Raw genomic sequence first — 22,941 nt, forward strand, 5'->3', positions numbered from 1 at the left:
ATACAATTTTGCAACTTCTATATACAAGAGTACATAAAACAAAGGAGCCCTCATACAATTTTGCAACTTCTATATAAGACTCCTGATAGTGCTACTTCCAAACCATCCAATTCAAGACATAGCCTTATAATTTTAATATTGATATATACTATTTAAGAATATTATTTTTCATTGTTTGACATCAGCATTGTTTTAGAGCTTTTATAAGTTCATTGACATCGAAGATGAAGTGAAATGATAAAATTTCACATAAATCATGTATTTATAATTTTTTTTAAATTTGCTATGGTTTAATGTTTATCCAATTTAATTTTAGTACATGGTTTGTTTCATACAAAATGAGATGGTTTTTTTTATATATATAGGTGGGAATGTTGAAATATTAATTTAAACTGTTATGTTTGCCGGAATCCGCCTTTGTGCAGCGCCAAAACCGTCGTACGCTTCCCCGCACCACCTTATGATGATCGCTGGTATTTCACTGGAGGGCAACGATCACAATCAACTGCTACCACGTGTCTGGGCAGTCCTTTCCAAAATAGCCTTTCCCCGGCGCATAAATCCGTGCGATTTTGACCTCCGGGGAATTGTGGTCAACCGTCCGATGAAATCAACGGTTGTGTACAGGCCTGCACCATGGAGTCATTTATGACTTGACGTGAAGTAAATTTTGTTTGACCGCCAGTTTTGTTTCAGTGAAGTAATTAATGAATATTTACTCCAGTTCGTAGAATGTTGGTAAAAGTCTTTAATTTTATTGTTTTTTATTTTACGGGAGTTTTTTTTAGGTCACAGGTAAAACAAAAAGTCAAGCTATGTTTTGTTTTTTAGTTGTTCTGGAGTATGTAATGAAAAAGGGAAAAAAACTCGCTGCAGCGAATGTAAGAAGATTTTTTTTACAACAGGTTGAATGTAACACACACAGGAGTGTGATGTGATTGTAATGTTGTTGTTTTTGCAGAGAAAACGAAAGGGAAATGCAGCAGAGCGTATGTATTGAAAATTTTACACACAGTAGTGTAATATTTTTCAGGAGAAGACAGAGTAAATTTTTGTGGAACCAAAGCGTTCTTGGAGAAACCCTCTGTGAGAGGAAGGAATTTGTAACAGCTGTTGCTTTTATTAATGAATACAAAGTTTTTATTGTGCATGTGAAACACTCTGTTCTTCCCAAAAACAATTTTGTTCCGCTCTGTTAAGAAACAGAGTATTTTTCTCTGTTTAGTTATTTTGTTTGGAATTATCATAAATTCCCAACATGGTATCGGAGCTTGTCCAAGCTCTTTGAAGGTGCCAAAGAAGCTGAAGGAAGGATTTCTTGTTGCAGCAGCTTCTCCAGCAGAGTGAAGACTCAGTTAAAAAAAATCCAAGTTATTTCTCAAGCTAGTTTTTGTGTTACTGTTGAAGACAGTTAGTGATTTTAAATACACAGTCAAGTATTTTGAAGCATAGTTAAGAGTGCAAAAATGGCTGGATCCAGCACTAGCATGTGTATCTTTAATACTCAGCTCCCACAATTTAATGGAAAAAACTATGACTATTGGGCAATAACTACGAGAGCTTTACTTGCTTCCCAAGACTTATGGGAATTTGTTGAGGATGGTTTTGAAGAACTAGTAGATGAAAATGAGTTTAATAACTTAACTCAGGCAGAGAAAGATCTGGGGAAGAGCGATAAGAAGAAGGATTCTAAAGCCCTCTACTTTTTGTATCAAGCAGTGCATGAGAGTGTGTTTCCAAGGATAGCATCAGCCAAGAGATCCGAAGAAGCATGGGAAACTCTCAAGATAGCCTATCAAGGTGTTGTGCTCTACAACACCCCCCTATGTCATATTATTATTCTTTTTATTTATTATCATATGAAATGGGTCCCTTTAGAAGTTAGTTGGTATCAATACTTCATTATTTCGAAAAAACCGATAATCAAATGAAATCATTATATAAAACCCATAAAATGGAATAAAGCAAATCTTTGTCATTGCGATAAAGCGATCGCAAGATCGCATATCGCAATGACATAAGGAATGCAAATAAGCGGCACATTAATATCCGCCGATGCAATATCGCAATCAGCAATCGGCGATACTTTATGCAGGTTTTAAAGCACCCACATGCCATTAGTTCCAATGCGATATGCCATCGGCGATCGGCGTTCGGCGATATTCTATAAAACATTCTTGATGCGCCCAAAGCTCTCCAACCCGATGCGATGCGATATCGCAATTGGGGATCGGCAATATCCAATGCACAATAAAAATGGCGCTCAGGTCACACCCCCAACGCGATGCGATATCGCTATCGGCGATCGGAGGTTGTGAATAGTGTCAATACAAGAAGGTTGAAGGTTGTCCCGATGCCCGATTGTGATAAAGCACAGATTTCAATAAAAATCCGTTAAGTGATGGGATATCACGGTTCATTCATATTTAAAGCTTGATCGGTTAAGCAATCATTCACCTGCGCTCAACCGCCAAAATGCCCACTGCACGCTTAAATGAATCATTCGGCCTATTAACGATATAATGGGCATTTAAGGGATGACAGGTTTTAAACGGCCAATTAATGTGATCATAAGTCCTAAAATCTTCCCATGGATTGTGTCCGCGCCCATTTTAAAGGCTAATCCCTTATTACGCATCTGTCCATGTTTTCTCATCACTTGCAAGTTTTCATTGCTATTTCTCTGTATTACGTATATTTGCGCCGCTGTGCAGAATTCATCCATAGAAGGAAGCTCAAATAAGATGGGGAAGAAATCTAAGAAGACCGCAGGCGCTTCCACTACACCAGCTGCAGGACAAGCTCTCGTGGACAAGAAGAAGGGCTTAATATCTGATACTACATGCACGGGTCTCACCAGAGTTACTTGGCAAGGCACTTACAACCTAATTGAAGCCGAAGAACCAGAAAAGACAGTAACAGAAGCTACTGCGGATCCTACTCGGAAGTCTGAATGTACTCTCAAGGATTTGGCCGACTCTTTCCTTCACAGAATAGCGGCCAGGGAGCAAATTCTCCCATACACAGATGTAGTGTGATGGGCGATTCAAGAAATCCCAATCTTGGACAAAACTTTCAACACTAGAGATGGAAGAATCTTCGGATCGTTCAGGCCGGATGATCTAAGGCAAATGTATCATTTGCCCGAGCCGGAGAAGATATATAATAAAGCATTCCTGGAGAAGTTTGCAAGCGAAAATGAAGTTGAATCCGAACCCATCCGGGATTGGAGACAAAATCCAGCCAAACACAAACACGAATCTTCCGGTAAGTACTCGGTTGATTCTCTAGCTTCTCCTTATTGCTATGCGGGAATAATGATGTGTAGACTATGGGGATTGCATGACTCTGCTAATTTTACCATAGAAATGGTTCCTCTAATGGAGGCAGCTGTAAACAGTATAATTATGGATTGGGCCACCATCCTTTCTGACAAATTAGCTCAAGCTGTGCGTGATTTTAGACATCAGACTGTCGTCACTGAAAGGAAAATTCCCCCATTCTATTACAGTGCATATATCTTAGATACGCTATGTTTCAATTCTGAATTTCCTGTGCTCGGCTGGAGGTGGACGCCACAAGATCCCACGGCCATCCACATATACCATCAGAAACTATGGAAGTCCTCTTACAAGCACCATCTGTACCAAATTTGCAATGGTTTTATGGTGCCTATTCATTATTCTATTTTTGATAAACCCATTCCCAAGATTTCCTATCAAGCTTCGTTTGATATAACAGCGGTAGCAAGTTGGTTTGGAGAGGAGAAATTTACCTACATAAGAGTTTTCGGCAGCCAAGCCGACCCACATGTTCTCCCTTTGTATATACCAGATAAGCTGCTAGCAAGAGAAATCGCCTATCAGATTATGGCTGAGAGTGTTACACAAACTCTCAAGAAAGAAAAGAAGAGGGGCTGGCCCTCTTTTCCCTTCAGGTGTGGTGTCTATACTCTGCATGATCTCAAACATGCAGAAAAGGAAGCCACAAAGCTTCAATCCTTAACTCTGGCGACTATCCCAAACAGGCCATATGATCCAAAGAAAGTTGCCTACAATGCACTAGAACAGGCCAAATTGACAAAATTTGAGCACAAAGAAGATTTGTTTGACGACCTATTCGTTTCAGCCGAAACAATAGGTCAAGCTAAAGAACTCGCTCGATTGAAATATAATGATGAAGGGCTGACTGAGTTTAATAAGCTTAGAGAACAGAGGTTGCAAACTCTGCCTCTAGATTTACTAGCAACAACCCCGGTGACATCATCAAGCGAGCCTTTTCGGCAACAGTCAAAGGAACCTCCGGTGGTAACAAAGGATCATAAAAAGGAACAGGAGGAAAGGCAGAGAAAAGAAAAAGAAGATAGGCAGAAGAGAGCACACGAGGAGAAACAGAGGAAAGAGAAAGAGGAACAACAGAGGAAAGAGCAAGAGGAACAACAAAAGAAAGAACAAGAGGAACAGCAGAAAAGAGAGCAAGAAAAAGTGCGGAAGGAGTCCCAAGCCGAAAAGGAGAAACAGACCACCACCGATGTCAATGTGGACACTACCATAGACCCCAAACTACTCCAGGAATGGCAGCAGTTTCATTCCATCATCAGTGGATTGGAATGTTCGAAAGATGGGGACACTTCCAAGACAAATGATACACAGGACATCACTTCACCTCAGGTTCTAAGTGGAACCAGCGGCCCACCCATTTCTAAAGATATTGAGGTAATACCAAAAGACCCCTTCGACCAAATCATTCTCCAAGTAGAAGATATTCCTCCCCTGGATGTTTTCTACAGCCCGAGGCATAAAGCAGTGGTAAAAAGACAAAGGAAAAGGAGGAAGATTGATCAACCTCCCCTTTTTCCAGAACAAACTGTAACGGGCAGCGTGGTTTGGAAGGAGGAATTCGACCCCTCCGATTACCTAACAAAACTGTCACAGTATGCCGGATCCTATTCGGCAGCAACAATCGACAAGGCATCGGAGGTAAGTCTTTTACTAAAGACTAAGGACCAAGAAATTTTCGCATTACAGGCAGAGTTGGCTGAATCAAAGCAGAAGGCAGAGCAAGCAGAGGAGCAATTGTTGGCACAACAGCAAATGAACGATCAATTAACCCAGCAATTGCAGGAAGAAAGGCAAATGATCGACCTAAGCGCAATCCAGAAACAAAAGGAATTGTCGGAGGCATTGGCACAATTAAGAGCAGCGAATGAGCAAATGATGAAAACAAAGGATGAGCAAATCGCTCAATTGTCATCGCAGCTCGAAAAAGCAAAGGGCACTTCACAAGTGGCAGAATTCAGAAAGGAAGCATCACTAATCAACAGTGCATTGATATCCCAGATTAGGCTCCTGTGTCAACAAATCGCTCAGGCAGAGCCATTGTGTGAGCTAACGACATCCATAAATCAACAGGTAGAGAAGGCCAGAAATGAGTTAGACCAGGCCGAAGAGATCATAACTGGATATCTTGACTGGCAAGATTCTGATCAAGGGAGAGAAGAAAATTTGCCCAAGATTTCAGAAACATATAAAGACATACTTTTCACAGAATGGCACACTCAGGTGATGAAAGCAGAAAGGGCAGCTTCAAGGTGTAAATCAACTTCCAGCAATCTGGTTGATCTAGTTAACAACACTCTCTACTTAGCAAATATGATTTCCCAATGTACACCAGGAAAGATGACAACAACAAATACATTGGAACAATCATGCTATCCTGATTTAGAGGAGAAAGGAAGATTAATCGCTGGGATTAATACTTTAACTATGGATGCATATTGGCTTTTCCTGATTAAGCCACACACACAGCGAGCCGCCCTTAAGTGTTTAACAGATGCAATCGGGTGTATAATTCCCGATATTCAGGATGCCACCTATGCCGCATAGCTCAGTTCGCGCCTCAACAAACCTCCTGAAGTAGAGCCAATGCTTGCGATAAGTCAGCTCAGATTTAAAGGAAAGCAGCCGACTTGATGAATCATGCTCCCGCTTGCCAGATCGCTGGCAAAAATAGGATCAAAAGTTATTGATACCAATTAAGTAGGATTTCTGTTTATTAGATATTTAAATTAGTTTAGTATTTATAGACCCTTTCATTGTTTTGGAAAGGGTCGTAAAGTTTTGTAACAGACTTAAAAGACTGAAGTTTGCACTACTGTGCTTCAGTCAATATTCTTTTATGAAACTGGACCAGTTGTTCTTAATTTGACAAGGAAGCTTCTTTATGCAATTGTGCACTATTGTCTTTGTTAAGGATGTTTTTGCGTTGAAGGAAGAACTACAAATAGCGATTGATATTTGGGAGTGTCAAAGCGGCTCATATGGTATTTCTATCTATGTCTGAATTCATTCCTGTTATGTGAATTGTTATTTGATTATTCTTGCTATTGTTGATTATATGCATGCGCTGTAACAGCAGATCTTTATTCATTCCACTATTGGATGTTTTATGATGTGCCTTTTCTTTAAATCATGTATATGTCAATGATATAAATGATAAAGTGTGGTAATATCGCTTTAATCGCTTTGCTTAACTATTTAGGCATAGCAATCATGAATAGAATAATGTCCATGTCTGTCAAATGGAGTCATCTATATGCCCGTTTATAGATACGGATCATCAAGCGCTGCACTTTAAAAGCTCAATAAGTCCCCGGGATAGATCATAGTTATTATATTCTTGTCAATAGTTTTAGTTATTCGCTCATCGCTAGCGTAGTTTATAATCATCCATCCATCCCGTTTATCTATTTCTGGGAAACTGGTCCCATTATCCCCAGTCGGAGCCACTATTCCAAACGGAAAAGGAGCTATACTAAGGTCTGGACCGGGTGGTTATCCCCGATGTTGTTGCAGCGATTTTCGATGCATCAACATTTTTGGCGCTAGAAGGAGGGCCTGAACCTCCGAATCCCCTCGACCTTCCTATTTGCATACTGGTTCGCCGGTATCCAAACAAGAAGAAGAGGAATCAACTACCACTGCTCAAACCCATCATACTCTAGAACAATTAAGTCTTGAATCACCTGAAGTCCAGTCTCTTATCCATAAACTTCAGAGCTTCTCGATTTCACCACAGAAATCTGAGGTATCACAAAGCAGTGCGACTTCGCAGTTCAATTTACCTCACCCTCTCACCAGACTTCAGAGCGAAAAGCTCGGTATTGAACCTACTGAGTTCCCTTTACCCAAAAGGAAAAAGGCGAAGAAAAATACTGAAGGATCTGATAGTGAAGAGCTTTCATCCACATCCTCCATTGCATCTTCCCCCCTGCGAAGTCAACCATCCACTCCCCCATTACATATTGTTGTTCACCAGGGATTAGAAGCTTCAACATCTCAACCTGCCCACTCCTCAATATTATTTCCTTCTCATACATCTGGAATTCCAACAGTAGTATCAACCAGTGTTGCTATTACAATGGCAAATCCATGGACCAGACCTGGTGCAGTCAATATGCCTGCGCCGTTGCATCCATTACCAGATTACCCTGAAAAGTGGCTACCCAAGTTTAATCCAGATGATGGAACCCAAGCTGAGGAACACATCAATAATTTCATGTTAGCTGTCAACTTAAAAGGAGTAACAGAACAAGATGTTGTTGTTAGACTTTTCCCTTACACCTTACAAGGGTCAGCAGGATCCTGGTATTTCTCTTTACCCTCTGGTTCCATTACCAGTTGGAACACTTGCCAAGAGCAGTTTCTTACCAAATATGGAGATGATAGGTCTTTGGCTACTTTAATAAACGATCTCTCCAATCTGAGAATAGAACATAGGGAACCAATTAAGGAATTTAATGCACGCTTCAATAAACTCCTAAATAAAATCCCTACTGCTTCCAAACCAAGCGAACAAATTCGGAGCGAATGGTATATAACAGCTCTGCCTGCCAATATAGCCATCTTTGTAGATAGAGCAGGGAAACCTACCTTAGTCGAAAATATGAAAGAAGCGCTTGCTGTGGAAAAACGCATCAATGCCTTGGAAAAGAAAGCTGCCCTGGAAGACAGGAAAGCCAAAAAAGTTTCTTTCAAAGATGACTCAAAGAAAAAGGCCCCAAAGGACCCATACGACATGGAAGGTTTGCAAAAGGTCTTAAAAACGTTATCAAATGAAATGGTTGAAATAAAAAAACAAGTGGCCGAAACCACAACCAAAAGACCCTTTAGAACTTTTAAGAGGAATGAGTCAAAACCCCAAAATGTCATATCTAACGCAGACTCAGAGCAAGAAGAAGAAGAGGAAGAGGAAACAATCGCACCGATTGATGATGAAGAAGAAGTAGTAGAATGTCATGGAATGTGGGATTTTATACTCCCCAACTCCGACACAGATAATGAGGAAGAGGCGTTCCCAATCACTACTAGGAGCAAAAGTACTTCTGAACCTGTTCAGATATCATCAAAGAAGAGGACTGCAGGTTCTGCTACAACCAAAGAAAAAACACCTGCAAAGAAATCACCTGCACCAGCTCCCCAAAACCAGCCCTCAACTTCTAATACTCCTGCAACATCCAAAACATTAGTCGTATCCGATTCAATGGAGTATAATATTGTTGATGACATGAAGAAAACTAAAGCAAACATTACTATGTTTGAACTTAGTAAATTAAAGCATCAGCAGAAATTACTTCTTAAGGAGCTGAATGCTGTTCCCTCTACACCACTTCCCAGTGCGAAAGCTGCTAATGATTCAGGCCAGCCTCCTCCAGGTATGGTTGAAGCTACCGATTCAGTTCTAATTGGAGATAGATCGAATTCTCATACTCCACCCTTCCTGCTGACCTATGAGATTTATAACAGAAACCTGCACAACTGTTTAATTGACTCGAGGGCATCGTCTAACATAATGCCAGCTTCAGTTTGCTCTAAACTGAACATTGAACCCCAGAAGTCTTCTATTCATATTGTACAGTTGGACAAGACCAAAGTACATGTTGTGGGAGAAATTAATTCCGTAACTATCAGGTTGTCTGCTGATCCTAGAGTAGTACAAAGAATTGACATCCTAATAGCCGATATACCTGAATTTTACGGTTTAATTTTGAGTAGGGATTGGTCCGAAAAATTGCATGGATATATTTCCACTGATTGGTCACATATGTGGCTTCCCTACAAGGGCAAGCCAAATCAAATAAGAATCGATCGTGAGAAACATATGACCCACACAGTTACTGAATTTGAGCAAGAAAACCAACCCGTAGCGTTCAACAACAACATTTTGGGGAATTATTCGTCAGAGTCATTCTTTGGCAACTTTGTTGCCCAACCATCTCCTTTTTCAGTCAATCATTTTACATCTCAGATTGAGAATTTTTCACAAACTGATAGGTCTAGATGTTTCAATGATGCTGAAAAAACTGTAAATACATTTGTTAATACCCCTTTATTTTGGTCTTTATATTTTGATGGCTCCAAGTCCAGCGAGGGCTCAGGAGCAGGTTGCATTTTGGTTAGTCCACAAGGAGAAAAGACAATGCTGTCCTGTAGGCTGGAATTTGAATGCACTAACAATACAGCTGAATATGAAGCCTTAGTCCAAGGACTGTATAAAGCGATCGGTCTTAAAGTACAATATTTGAAAGTATTCAGCGATTCTGAAATTATTGTTAAACAGGTGAGGAATGCAATCCATTGTCTTTCAAATCACCTCAAACACTATCAATCGCTAGTACAAGAACTTACTTCGCACTTTTCCGCATTCAACATTTCCTCCATCCCCAGGACTCAAAACTCAGCAGCCGATCTCCTAGCCAATGTAGCTTCCAAGCTTCTACCTTCTGAAGACTACAACCTTGATAGATTTTCCATAGAATTACTTTTTAGGCCTTCAATTCCTGACAATGTCACTAATTGGAGAGTATTCAATCATGATGAGGATATTTTACAATTTCTAACTTCTGAAAAGTCCTATGACGATCAAATTATTGAGGAGAATGACCATGATTTACAAATGAAAGAAACACCTCAGGAAAATTCAATTCCTAAGCCAGTGGTAAAGCTCGAAGATCTTTATGATATCAAAGACAGGTTTAAACCTGTAATTAATGCAAAGCTCCAAAGTTCTACCCTTAGGTTTGAATTGATAAATCTAGGTACTGACCATGCTCCTCAAAATATTAATTTAGGATTAGGACTTTCCTTAGAAGAGAAGGAGGCGTTCATCAAACTGTTAAGGAAAAATAAACAGGTTTTTGCTTGGAAATATGATGATTTGAAGACTTATGATACATCTATTATCCAGCATACCATTCCTATGCTTCCCGATCAGAAACCGATTCAGCAGAAGTTAAGAAAAATACATCCAAATTTAGAGAGCCAGATAAAGTCGGAACTTAACAAACTCTTGAAAGCCAAGATTATTTTTCCTGTCCGACACTCAAACTGGGTCTCTAATATGGTGCCAGTCAGAAAGAAAAATGGCGACATTCGAATTTGTATTGATTTCAGAAATTTAAATAAAGCGAGCTTGAAAGACAATTTCCCATTACCTACTATGGAGCAAATACTCCAGTCAGTAGCAGGCTCTGAATTGATGTCCTTTCTTGATGGATTCTCAGGATATAACCAAGTTCTGGTTCATACTGATGACCAGCTTAAAACCACATTCAGAACAAAATGGGGAACATATGCGTATCAGAAAATGCCTTTCGGACTTATAAACGCAGGAGCGACATTCCAAAGAGCTATGGATATAGCTTTTAGAGGGTTGATTAATAGAACGGTAGTCGTCTATCTAGACGATATTACTGTATTCTCTAAGAAGAGGTATAATCATTTGCATGATCTAAATCAAATTTTTCAGCGTTGCAAAAGATATGGTATTTCTCTTAACCCTAAAAAGTCTTTCTTTGCTCTTGATCAAGGAAAACTCTTAGGTTTTATTGTATCCAAAGATGGCATTTATATCGATCCTGATCGGATCAAAGAAATCTCTGAAATCCCTTTCCCACACAATAAAAAGTCGATGCAGTCATTTTTAGGCCAGATCAATTTTGTTAAAAGATTTGTTCCAGATTTTTCTCAAATTATTTTGCCACTTCAAACAATGATCAAGAAGAATTCAGTCTTTAAGTGGGGATCAGCAGAAAAGCAAGCTTTTGATATAATCAAGCAATCAATAATCAATGCCCCAGCCTTGAATACTCCAAATTTTTCTAATCATTTTACATTGTATACCATTGCATCCGACGTGTCTTATGCTGCAGTACTCACACAACTAAATGAACACAATTTGGAAGCACCCATTTCGTTCTTCAGCTCAAATCTTCAGGGTGTTGAATTGAATTACTCCGATGTAGAAAAACAAGCCTTTGCTGTATTTAAAGCAGTCAAGCATTATAGACCCTTCCTTTTGAAAACCCACACAAAAGTGATAGTTCCTTTCCCGGCAGTTAGGCAACTATTAATCCAAAAAGAGCTGGGTGAAAAAAGGGAAAATTGGGTCACAGCGCTTCAAGAGTATGACTTAGAAATTAGGCCAGCAAAGATTGTTAGGGGCCAAGGTTTTTGCAGGATATTGGCAGGAGCATCCAACATTCCAGAATCAAGCGATATAGATCAAACTCAAGAAATCAATCAGATAAGTGTTACTGATGCTGGATCTCTTTATGCAGATTTAATCTTTTACTTAAAGAATGGTTATGCACCTCCAAATTTGTCTTACAAAAACAAAAGGGCCATTAGGTTAAAAGCGAAGAATTTTACAATTATTGATGATGTGCTTTTTAAGAAGAATTATGATTCTGTTTTATTAAGATGCCTTGAGAAACCTGAAGCCCAAAAGGTTTTGCAGGAGTTACATGATGGACCAGCAGGAGGACATTTTGGAGCTGATACAACAGCTCACAAGATTATTCATGCTGGATATTATTGGCCCACTCTATTTAGAGATGCCCACGAGTATGTAAGGAAATGCCTCAATTGCCAAACTTCTAGTGGAAGACAACGGAAACCGGCTTTCCCTTTGCAACCAGTCAACATTGAACAACCATTTGAGCAATGGGGATTGGATATCATTGGGGAAATTAATCCACCTTCTTCCAAACAGCATAAGTATATCCTTACTGCTACCGATTATTTTACTAAGTGGGTGGAGGCAATCCCTTTGAAGGCAGCAAATTCTGAAGCAATCATTGAATTTATAGATCAATTCATCATTACCAGGTTTGGTGTCCCAAATGCTCTTGTTTTTGATAATGCTTCTTATTTCTCAGGCAATGTTATGTTCGATTTCGCTATTAAAAGAGGATTTAAGTTAAAGTATTCTGCTAATTACTATCCCCAAGGTAATGGTTTAGCGGAGTCTACTAATAAGAATCTGATCAAAATCATTAAGCGAACTATCGAACAAAATCATAAAAACTGGCACAAATCTTTAGTGTTTGCATTATGGGCTGATAGGATAACACAAAAGGCTTCTATTGGAACTTCTCTGTTTAATCTTGTATATGGAAAAGAAGCAATACTACCCACAAATCTTGTTATTCCTTCTTTAGCCCTAGTGCAGTTTATTGAGGAAAGTCCTTCCTCTTCTATTCAGTTTAGACATGACCAAATTCTAAAATTAGAAGAGGAAAGAGAAAAAGCCAAAGTTATCCATGCCAAACATCAGCAAGTCATCAAAGCAGCTTTTGATTCAGTCTCATCCAGTTCGAAACAATTCCAAGTCGGTGATTTAGTTCTGAAATGGGACAAAGCCCATGAGGACAAGAGCAAACACTCCAAGTTCCAGAAGTTGTGGCTTGGACCATTTCAGATCTGTGAGAAGATAGGCCATTCAACCTTTATATTGCAAGATTTATCAGGTTTGAGAGATTCTCTCCCTGTTAATGGCCTTATCTTGAAGAAATTCTTTAATTGAGGAGGTAACCCCTTCTCCTTTCATTTTGGTAGGATTTTATAGTTTGTAGGATTTTTAGAAAATAAGGTTGTGAGATATCTCCCATTGACCTTTTGCTGTGTTTGAAAACGTTGTCCCACAGAACTAGTATGAATATTTGCTTTTAAATAAATAGAACTTTTAACCAAAAAGGATAATTTCTAGGAAATTAGATATCATTGTATTCTGAAACCACAGTTCAAGTTTTGTTAACTCCTTTCAAAGTTTAAAAGTATTGTAAATCATTCTCTGTTTTCAAATTGGTCTCAAAAGGTTATCAATATCAAGATAGAAGGCAATCCAATTTCAGCATCTTCAACTCTTACCCTGTCATCCATTTACTCTTAAGGAGAAGATTGTTCATCCCATTCACTAAAGTTTATGATTATTCAGAGTGTAATTCTAAAATATAAGATATTAAAGATAAGAGGTCTTATTACAAGCCTGCTTACCATGTTCATAGGGAAATAGTTTATCTGGCATTACCAATACTGCAAACCAAAACAGGGTAATGGCTTGAAATTACAAGACAAGGGGTCTCATCACGAGCCAGCTTGTTCAGTTAGACTACTACCAGTGAATGGCATTGTCAACAGCTGGCCACCAAACCAGGACAATGGCTTTTTATCTTATCAACAACAGAAAAGGAAATGAAATACAAAATATGAAAACATATTTTGAATTCATTCTGTTAATCACACTCTTAATTGGATGGGACAATGGACAATCACATGGTTAAAAGGTATCCCTGTCGAAACTATAGATGTTTGCTAGCAGCAGAGGCTCTACCTATGACAGATGAGTTTTCTATAAAAGCTGATTTGGAGAAGTTTTCTATTTTATCATTATAAACCAATAAAGGCCTATTTTAAACTTAGAATGTATTTATTTTCTTAAAAAAGAGGAAGTCAACAAAATAGTTTCATTTTACTCAGAATGCATAGAAATCTAGTTATATTAGAATTTTCCCCTTTGATTGAAACTCTATTCTGAAAAAGCTTAAGTATTTCTATAATTTCCAGAGATAACTGGTTCTTCCAGCGAATCGCCAATTGTTGTGCTCTACAACAACCCCCCATGTCATATTATTATTCTTTTTATTTATTATCATATGAAATGGGTCCCTTTAGAAGTTAGTTGGTATCAATACTTCATTATTTCGAAAAAACCGATAATCAAATGAAATCATTATATAAAACCCATAAAATGGAATAAAGCAAATCTTTGTCATTGCGATAAAGCGATCGCAAGATCGCATATCGCAATGACATAAGGAATGCAAATAAGCGGCACATTAATCTCCGCCGATGCGATATCGCAATCGGCAATCGGCGATACTTTATGCAGGTTTTAAAGCACCCACATGCCATTAGTTCCGATGCGATATGCTATCGGCGATCGGCGTTCGGCGATATTCTATAAAACATTCTTGATGCGCCCAAAGCTCTCCACCCCGATGCGATGCGATATCGCAATCGGGGATCGGCAATATCCAATGCACAATAAAAAAGGCGCTCAGGTCATACCCCCGACGCGATGCGATATCGCTATCGGCGATCGGAGGTTGTGAATAGTGTCAATACAAGAAGGTTTAAGGTTGTCCCGATGCCCGATTGCGATAAAGCACATATTTCAATAAAAATCCGTTAAGTGATGGGATATCACGGTTCATTCATATTTAAAGCTTGATCGGTTAAGAAATCATTCACCTGCGCTCAACCGCCAAAATGCCCACTGCACGCTTAAATGAATCATTCGGCCTATTAACGATATAATGGGCATTTAAGGGATGACAGGTTTTAAACGGCCAATTAATGTGATCATAAGTCCTAAAATCTTCCCATGGATTGTGTCCGCGCCCATTTTAAAGGCTAATCCCTTATTACGCATCTGTCCATGTTTTCTCATCACTTGCAAGTTTTCATTGCTATTTCTCTGTATTACGTATATTTGCGCCGTTGTGCAGAATTCATCCATAGAAGGAAGCTCAAATAAGATGGGGAAGAAATCTAAGAAGACTGCAGGCGCTTCCACTACACCAGCTGCAGGACAAGCTCTCGTGGACAAAAAGAAGGGCTTAATATCTGATACTACATGCACGGGTCTCACCAGAGTTACTTAGCAAGGCACTTACAACCTAATTGAAGCCGAAGAACCAGAAAAGACAGTAACAAAAGCTACTACGGATCCTACTCGGAAGTCTGAATGTACTCTCAAGGATTTGGCCGACTCTTTCCTTCACAGAATAGCGGCCAGGGAGCAAATTCTCCCATACACAGATGTAGTGCGATGGGCGATTCAAGAAATCCCAATCTTGGACAGAACTTTCAACACTAGAGATGGAAGAATCTTCGGATCGTTCAGGCCGGATGATCTAAGGCAAATGTATCATTTGCCCGAGCCGGAGAAGATATATAATAAAGCATTCCTGGAGAAGTTTGCAAGCGAAAATGAAGTTGAATCCGAACCCATCCGGGATTGGAGACAAAATCTAGCCAAACACAAACACGAATCTTCCGGTAAGTACTCGGTTGATTCTCTAGCTTCTCCTTATTGCTATGCGGGAATAATGATGTGTAGATTATGGGGATTGCATGACTCTGCTAATTTTACCATAGAAATGGTTCCTCTAATGGAGGCAGCTGTAAATAGTATAATTATGGATTGGGCCACCATCCTTTCTGACAAATTAGCTCAAGCTGTGCATGATTTTAGACATCAAACTGTCGTCACTGAAAGGAAAATTCCCCCATTCTATTACAGTGCATATATCTTAGATACACTATGTTTCAATTCTGAATTTCCTGTGCTCGGCTGGAGGTGGACGCCACAAGATCCCACGGCCATCCACATATACCATCAGAAACTATGGAAGTCCTCTTACAAGCACCATCTGTACCAAATTTGCAATGGTTTTATGGTTCCTATTCATTATTCTATTTTTGATAAACCCATTCCCAAGATTTCCTATCAAGCTTAGTTTGATATAACAGCGGTAGCAAGTTGGTTTGGAGAGGAGAAATTTACCTACATAAGAGTTTTCGACAGCCAAGCCGACCCACATGTTCTCCCTTTGTATATACCAGATAAGATGCTAGCAAGAGAAATCGCCTATCAGATTATGGCTGAGAGTGTTACACAAACTCTCAAGAAAGAAAAGAAGAGGGGCTGGCCCTCTTTTCCCTTTAGGTGTGGTGTCTATACTCTGCATGATCTCAAACATGCAGAAAAGGAAGCCACAAAGCTTCAATCCTTAACTCTGGCGACTATCCCAAACAGGCCATATGATCCAAAGAAAGTTGCCTACAATGCACTAGAACAGGCCAAATTGACAAAATTTGAGCACAAAGAAGATTTGTTTGACGACCTATTCGTTGCAGCCAAAACAATAGGTCAAGCTAAAGAACTCGCTCGATTGAAATATAATGATGAAGGGCTGACTGAGTTTAATAAGCTTAGAGAACAGAGGTTGCAAACTCTGCCTCTAGATTTACTAGCAACAACCCCGACGACATCATCAAGCGAGCCTTTTCGGCAACAGTCAAAGGAACCTCCGGTGGTAACAAAGGATCATAAAAAGGAACAGGAGGAAAGGCAGAGAAAAGAAAAAGAAGATAGGCAGAAGAGAGCACACGAGGAGAAACAGAGGAAAGAGAAAGAGGAACAACAGAGGAAATAACAAGAGGAACAACAAAAGAAAGAACAAGAGGAACAGCAGAAAAGAGAGCAGGAAAAAATGCGGAAGGAGTCCCAAGCCGAAAAGGAGAAACAGACCACCACCGATGTCAATGTGGACACTACCATAGACCCCAAACTACTCCAGGAATGGCAGCAGTTTCATTCCATCATCAGTGGATTGGAATGTTCGAAAGATGGGGACACTTCCAAGACAAATGATACACAGGACATCACTTCACCTCAGGTTCTAAGTGGAACCAGCGGCCCACCCATTTCTAAAGATATTGAGGTAATACCAAAAGACCCCTCCGACCAAATCATTCTCCAGGTAGAAGATATTCCTCCCCTGGATGTTTTCTACAGCCCGAGGCATAAGGCAGTGGTAAAAAGACAAAGGAAAAGGAGGAAGATTGATCAACCTCCCCTTTTTCCAAAACAAACTGTAACGGGCAGCGTGGTTTGGAAGGAGGAATTCGACCCCTCCGATGACCTAACAAAACTGTCACAGTATGCCGGAGCCTATTCGGCGGCAACAATCGACAAGGCATCGGAGGTAAGTCTTTTACTGAAGACTAAGGACCAAGAAATTTTCGCATTACAGGCAGAGTTGGCTGAATCAAAGCAGAAGGCAGAGCAAGCAGAGGAGCAATTGTTGGCACAACAGCAAATGAACGATCAATTAACCCAGCAATTGCAGGAAGAAAGGCAAAGGATCGACCAAAGCGCAATCCAGAAACAAAAGGAATTGTCGGAGGCATTGGCACAATTAAGAGCAGCGAATGAGCAAATGATGAAAACAAAGGATGAGCAAATCGCTCAATTGTCATCGCAGCTCGAAAAAGCAAAGGGCACTTCACAAGTGGCAGAATTCAGAACGGAAGCATCACTAATCAACAGTGCATTGATATCCCAGATTAGGCTCCTGTGTCAACAAATCGCTCAGGCAGAGCCATTGTGTGAGCTAACGACATCCATAAATCAGCAGGTAGAGAAGGCCAGAAATGAGTTAGACCAGGCCGAAGAGATCATAACTGGATATCTTGACTGGCAAGATTCTGATCAAGGGAGAGAAGCAAATTTGCCCAAGATTTCAGAAACATATAAAGACATACTTTTCACAGAATGGCACACTCAGGTGATGAAAGCAGAAAGGGCAGCTTCAAGGTGTAAATCAACTTCCAGCAATCTGGTTGATCTAGTTAACAACACTCTCTACTTAGCAAATATGATTTCCCAATGTACACCAGGAAAGATGACAACAACAAATACATTGGAACAATCATGCTATCCTGATTTAGAGGAGAAAGGAAGATTAATCGCTGGGATTAATACTTTAACTATGGATGCATATTGGCTTTTCCTGATTAAGCCGCACACACAGCGAGCCGCCCTTAAGTGTTTAACAGATGCAATCGGGTGTATAATTCCCGATATTCAGGATGCCACCTATGCCGCACAGCTCAGTTCGCGCCTCAACAAACCTCCTGAAGTAGAGCCAATGCTTGCGATAAGTCAGCTCAGATTCAAAGGAAAGCAGCCGACTTGATGAATCATGCTCCCGCTTGCCAGATCGCATGGCAAAAATAGGATCAAAAGTTATTGATACCAATTAAGTAGGATTTCTGTTTATTAGATATTTAGATTAGTTTAGTATTTATAGACCCTTTCGTTGTTTTGGAAAGGGTCGTAAAGTTTTGTAACAGACTTAAAAGACTGAAGTTTGCACTACTGTGCTTCAGTCAATATTCTTTTATGAAACCAGACCAGTTGTTCTTAATTTGACAAGGAAGCTTCTTTATGCAATTGTGCACTATTGTCTTTGTTAAGGATGTTTTTGCGTTGAAGGAAGAACTACAAATAGCGATTGATATTTGGGAGTGTCAAAGCGGCTCATATGGTATTTCTATCTATGTCTGAATTCATTCCTGTTATGTGAATTGTTATTTGATTATTCTTGCTATTGTTGATTATATGCATGCGCTGTAACAGCAGATCTTTATTCATTCCACTATTGGATGTTTTATGATGTGCCTTTTCTTTAAATCATGTATATGTCAATAATATAAATGACAAAGTGTGGTAATATCGCTTTAATCGCTTTGCTTAACTATTTAGGCATAGCAATCATGAACAGGATAACGTCCATGTCTGTCAAATGGAGTCATCTATATGCCCGTTTATAGATACGGATCATCAAGCGCTGCACTTTAAAAGCTCAATAAGTCCCCGGGATAGATCATAGTTATTATATTCTTGTCAATAGTTTTAGTTATTCGCTCATCGCTAGCGTAGTTTATAATCATCCATCCATCCCGTTTATCTATTTCTGGGAAACTGGTCCCATTATCCCCAGTCGGAGCCACTATTCCAAACGGAAAAGGAGCTGTACTAAGGTCCGGACCGGGTGGTTATCCCCGATGTTGTTGCAGCGATTTTCGAGGCATCAACACAAGGCATGGAGAAATTGAAGACAGCAAAACTACAGTTGCCGAGGAGAGATTTTGAGACTCTCTGCATGAAGGAGTCAGATAATATTGACTTATTCTTCACACATGTGATTGGACTGGTCACACAGATAACGTCTCATGGAGAAATTCTTGAAGAAAGGAGGATTGTGGAGAAACTATTGAGGATCCTACCCTCAATGTTCGATGTGATTGTCACCACCATAGAAAAGACAAAGGATCTCACAAACTTCTCAGTTGATGAACTACATGCATCACTGATAACACATGAGCAGAGATTGAGTAGAAATGAAAACTCATCTCTAGAACATGCCTTTAAGACCCAGATGTTCTTTGGAAGAGGAAAAGGTCAAGGCAGAGGAAACAAGAAAGGAAGAGGCAGCTATCCAAATCAAAACCAAGGCCAAGGCAGCAGCCATCAAAGTAGACAACATCATGCTCAAGGACAAAGGTATGATAAAGCCAATGTCCAATGTCATTGTTGTAGAAAATATAGGCATTATGCAAATGAATGTAGAAAGAAACAACATGATATGAGTAATAGAACTAATGCAAATTTCACTAGAGAAAATATCAGCCAAAATAATTTGTTTTTAGCCTGTAATATGGCTGAAGAAAAGAGTGAATATGTATGGTTTTTAGACTCTGGTTGCAGTAACCATATGACAGGAAACATAGCCCTGTTTTCTATGTTAAATCAAAGTGTGAATTCACAAGTCACACTAGGGGCTGATAATAAAGTTTCTGTTATGGGAAAAGGAGAAGTAAATGTCTTAACAAAGAAAGGCGAAAAGAAAACCATAGCAGATGTTTATTATGTTCCTGGAATGAAATGTAACCTCTTAAGTATTGGATAGCTTGTTCAAAAGGGGTACAATGTTTTGTTTGTGGATGATGTATGCACCATTATGGATAAAACACCCAGCAGAAAATGTATTGCTGAAGTGAAGATGACAAGGAACAGGATGTTCCCTCTCAAAATGAAAGTAGATTTAAAAAATAAAGAAGAAATAGCAGCTGTGACAAAAGAGGCTTTCCAAAGCGAACCAAAGGATGAAAATTGGTTGTGGCACTTGAGATTTGGACATCTCAATTTTGGAGGTCTTAACTTGTTGAATAGAAAAGGAATGGTAAGAGGATTACCATTGATAGAGAAACCAGACATCCTTTGTGAAGGTTGTATCTTGGGGAAACAACACAGAGAAAGTTTTCCATCTGGGAAAAGCATAAGGGCAAAAGCACCCTTAGAGATTGTTCACTCAGATTTATGTGGACCGATGCAAACTCCATCACTTGTAGGCAGCCACTATATACTAACATTTATTGATGATTTTACTAGAAAAGCTTGGGTTTATTTCTTGAAGAACAAAAGTGAAGTGTTTGAAAGATTTTTCAATTTCAAGGCACTTGTAGAAAACCAAAGCGGGCTGCATATCAAAGTTCTAAGAACTGATAGAGGAGGTGAGTATATCTCCAAAGAATTTCTATGTTTTTGTAGAGAAAATGGAATTCATAAGCAGTTTACCACTAGGTACACCCTGCAGCAAAATGGAGTTGCCGAAAGGAAGAATAGGACAATCATGGATATGGCGAGGAGTATGTTAAAGGCAAAACATTTGCCAAATGATTATTGGGCTGAAGCTGTACACTGTGCACCGTATATTTTGAATAGATGCCCTACAAAAGTAGTCATGAACAGAGTGCCGGAAGAAGCATGGAGTGGGACAAAGTAAGGAGTCACCCACATGAAAGTTTTTGGATGTGTGGCTTATGCACACGTTCCAGATCAGCTAAGGAAGAAGTTGGATAGGAAAGGGGAGAAATGTATTTTCATTGGATACAGTGAGGAATCTAAAGCTTATAGGTTGTATAACCCATCCACGAAGAAGCTTATTGTGAGTAAAGATGTTCAGTTCATTGAGGAGGAAGGTTGGAATGGAAGCATAGAGAAGACAATGAATGTTAAAAACTTTTTGTCACATGATGAAGATGATGAGGAGATGGCTGAAATACATCCCCAAATAGCAGCACCAACACAAGGGCAGCAAGAGACACCCTTGAGGAGAAATGAAAGTGCTTCTCCAAGCACATCACAAGGAGGAAATTCAAGTGCTTCTTCAAGCACTTGTACACCAAATGAAAGAGGTAAGAAGTTCAGAAATTTAAATGATATTTATGAACAAGAGGCAACAAATGAAGGTATGAACTTTTTGTTTGCTTTATATTGTCATGTTGATGACCTTGTTCATTTCGAAGAGGCAGAAGCCAAAACAGAGGTGGAAGAAACAGTCCAGCAAATATTCAAAGAAGAGGAAGAATATGTGGCAGCTACAGCAGCAGCGTGTCAAGCAATTTGGATGAGAAGGATGTTAAGGAGTTTATGCCAAGAACAAGCAAAATGAACTGTGATTTTTTGTGATAATAGCTCTGCTATTGCATTATCCAAGAATGTTGTGTTTCATAAGAGAACTAAACACATTGACACAAAGTTTCATTACATCAGGGAATTAGTAAACAGTGGAGAAATTGTTTTACAACACTGCAGAACTCAGGAGCAGGTTGTAGACACTCTAACCAAACCATTGGGGCAGAAAAGTTTTGAGCTTTTGAGGAAATGTCTGGGTATGACTGATAACCCAGCAGTTGAAATTAAAGGGGAGTGTTGAAATATTAATTTAAACTACTGTGTTTGCCGGAATCTGCCTTTTTGCAGCGCCAAAACCATCGTACGCTTCCCCGCACCACCTTATGCTGATCACTGGTATTTCACCAAAGGGCAGCGATCACAATCAACTGCTGCAACGTGTTTGGGCAGTCCTTTCCAAAACAGCCTTTCCCCGATGCATAAAGTCTATGCGATTTTGACCTCCGGGCCGTCAACCATCCGATGAAATCAACGGTTGTGTACAGGCCTGCACCATGGAGTCATTTATGACTTGACGTGAAGTAAATTTTGTTTGACCACCAGTTTTGTTTCAGTGAAGTAATTAATGAATATTTACTCTGGTTCGTAGAATGTTGGTAAAAGTCTTTAATTTTATTGTTTTTTATTTTACGGGAGTTTGTTTTAGGGCATAGGTAAAACAAAAAGTCAAGCTATGTTTTGTTTTTTAGTTGTCCTGGAGTATGTAATGAAAAAGGGAAAAAAACTCGCCGCAACGAATGTAAGAAGATATTTTTTATAGCAGGTTGAATGTAACACACACAGCAGTGTGAAGTGATTGTAATGTTGTTGTTTTGCTGAGAAAACGAAAGGGAGACGCAGCAGAGCGTATGTATTGAAAATTTTACACACAACAGTGTAATATTTTTCAGGAGAAGACAGAGTAAATTTTTGTGGAACCGAAGCGTTCTTGGAGAATCCCTCTGTGAGAGGAAGGAATTTGTAACAGATGTTGTTTTTATTAATGAATACAAAGTTTTTATTGTGCATGTGAAACACTCTGTTCTTCCTAGAAACAATTTTGTTCCGCTGTGTTAAGAAACAGAGTATTTTTCTCTGTTCAATTATTTTGTTTGGAATTATCAAAAATTCCCAATAGGGAAAACCTATCATAACTCAATTGTCAAACCAGCAGAGAGGACAACTATCTCTAGCTATTATCCGCGAATGCAGGATGGCTCATCACCATTATTCAAGGAAAACAATGCCACCTAGAATAACCCACTGGTGGTCTGTAAAGGGGCAGACTTTCATTCCTGCACATGCCTCTGGGTCTTGGGCAGTTAACCTATTTTCTTACGTATGAGGAAGATGAACTCTTAGCCACGCAAGAATAGTTTTAAGATATAATCCACCCCAAAAATGAAATAATTTATGTAAGATTAGACGTCAGATAAGATGTTTATATCGAATTAAACTTTACCTGAAGCAAACTAACTACTAAAATGATTTATGTGGATTATATATCACATA

The sequence above is a fragment of the Pinus tabuliformis genome, chromosome 5_2, assembly GCF_031772625.1.
Source record: "Pinus tabuliformis cultivar Carrire ecotype Pingquan chromosome 5_2, CPIR1, whole genome shotgun sequence".
Classification (NCBI taxonomy): Eukaryota; Viridiplantae; Streptophyta; class Pinopsida; order Pinales; family Pinaceae; genus Pinus; species Pinus tabuliformis.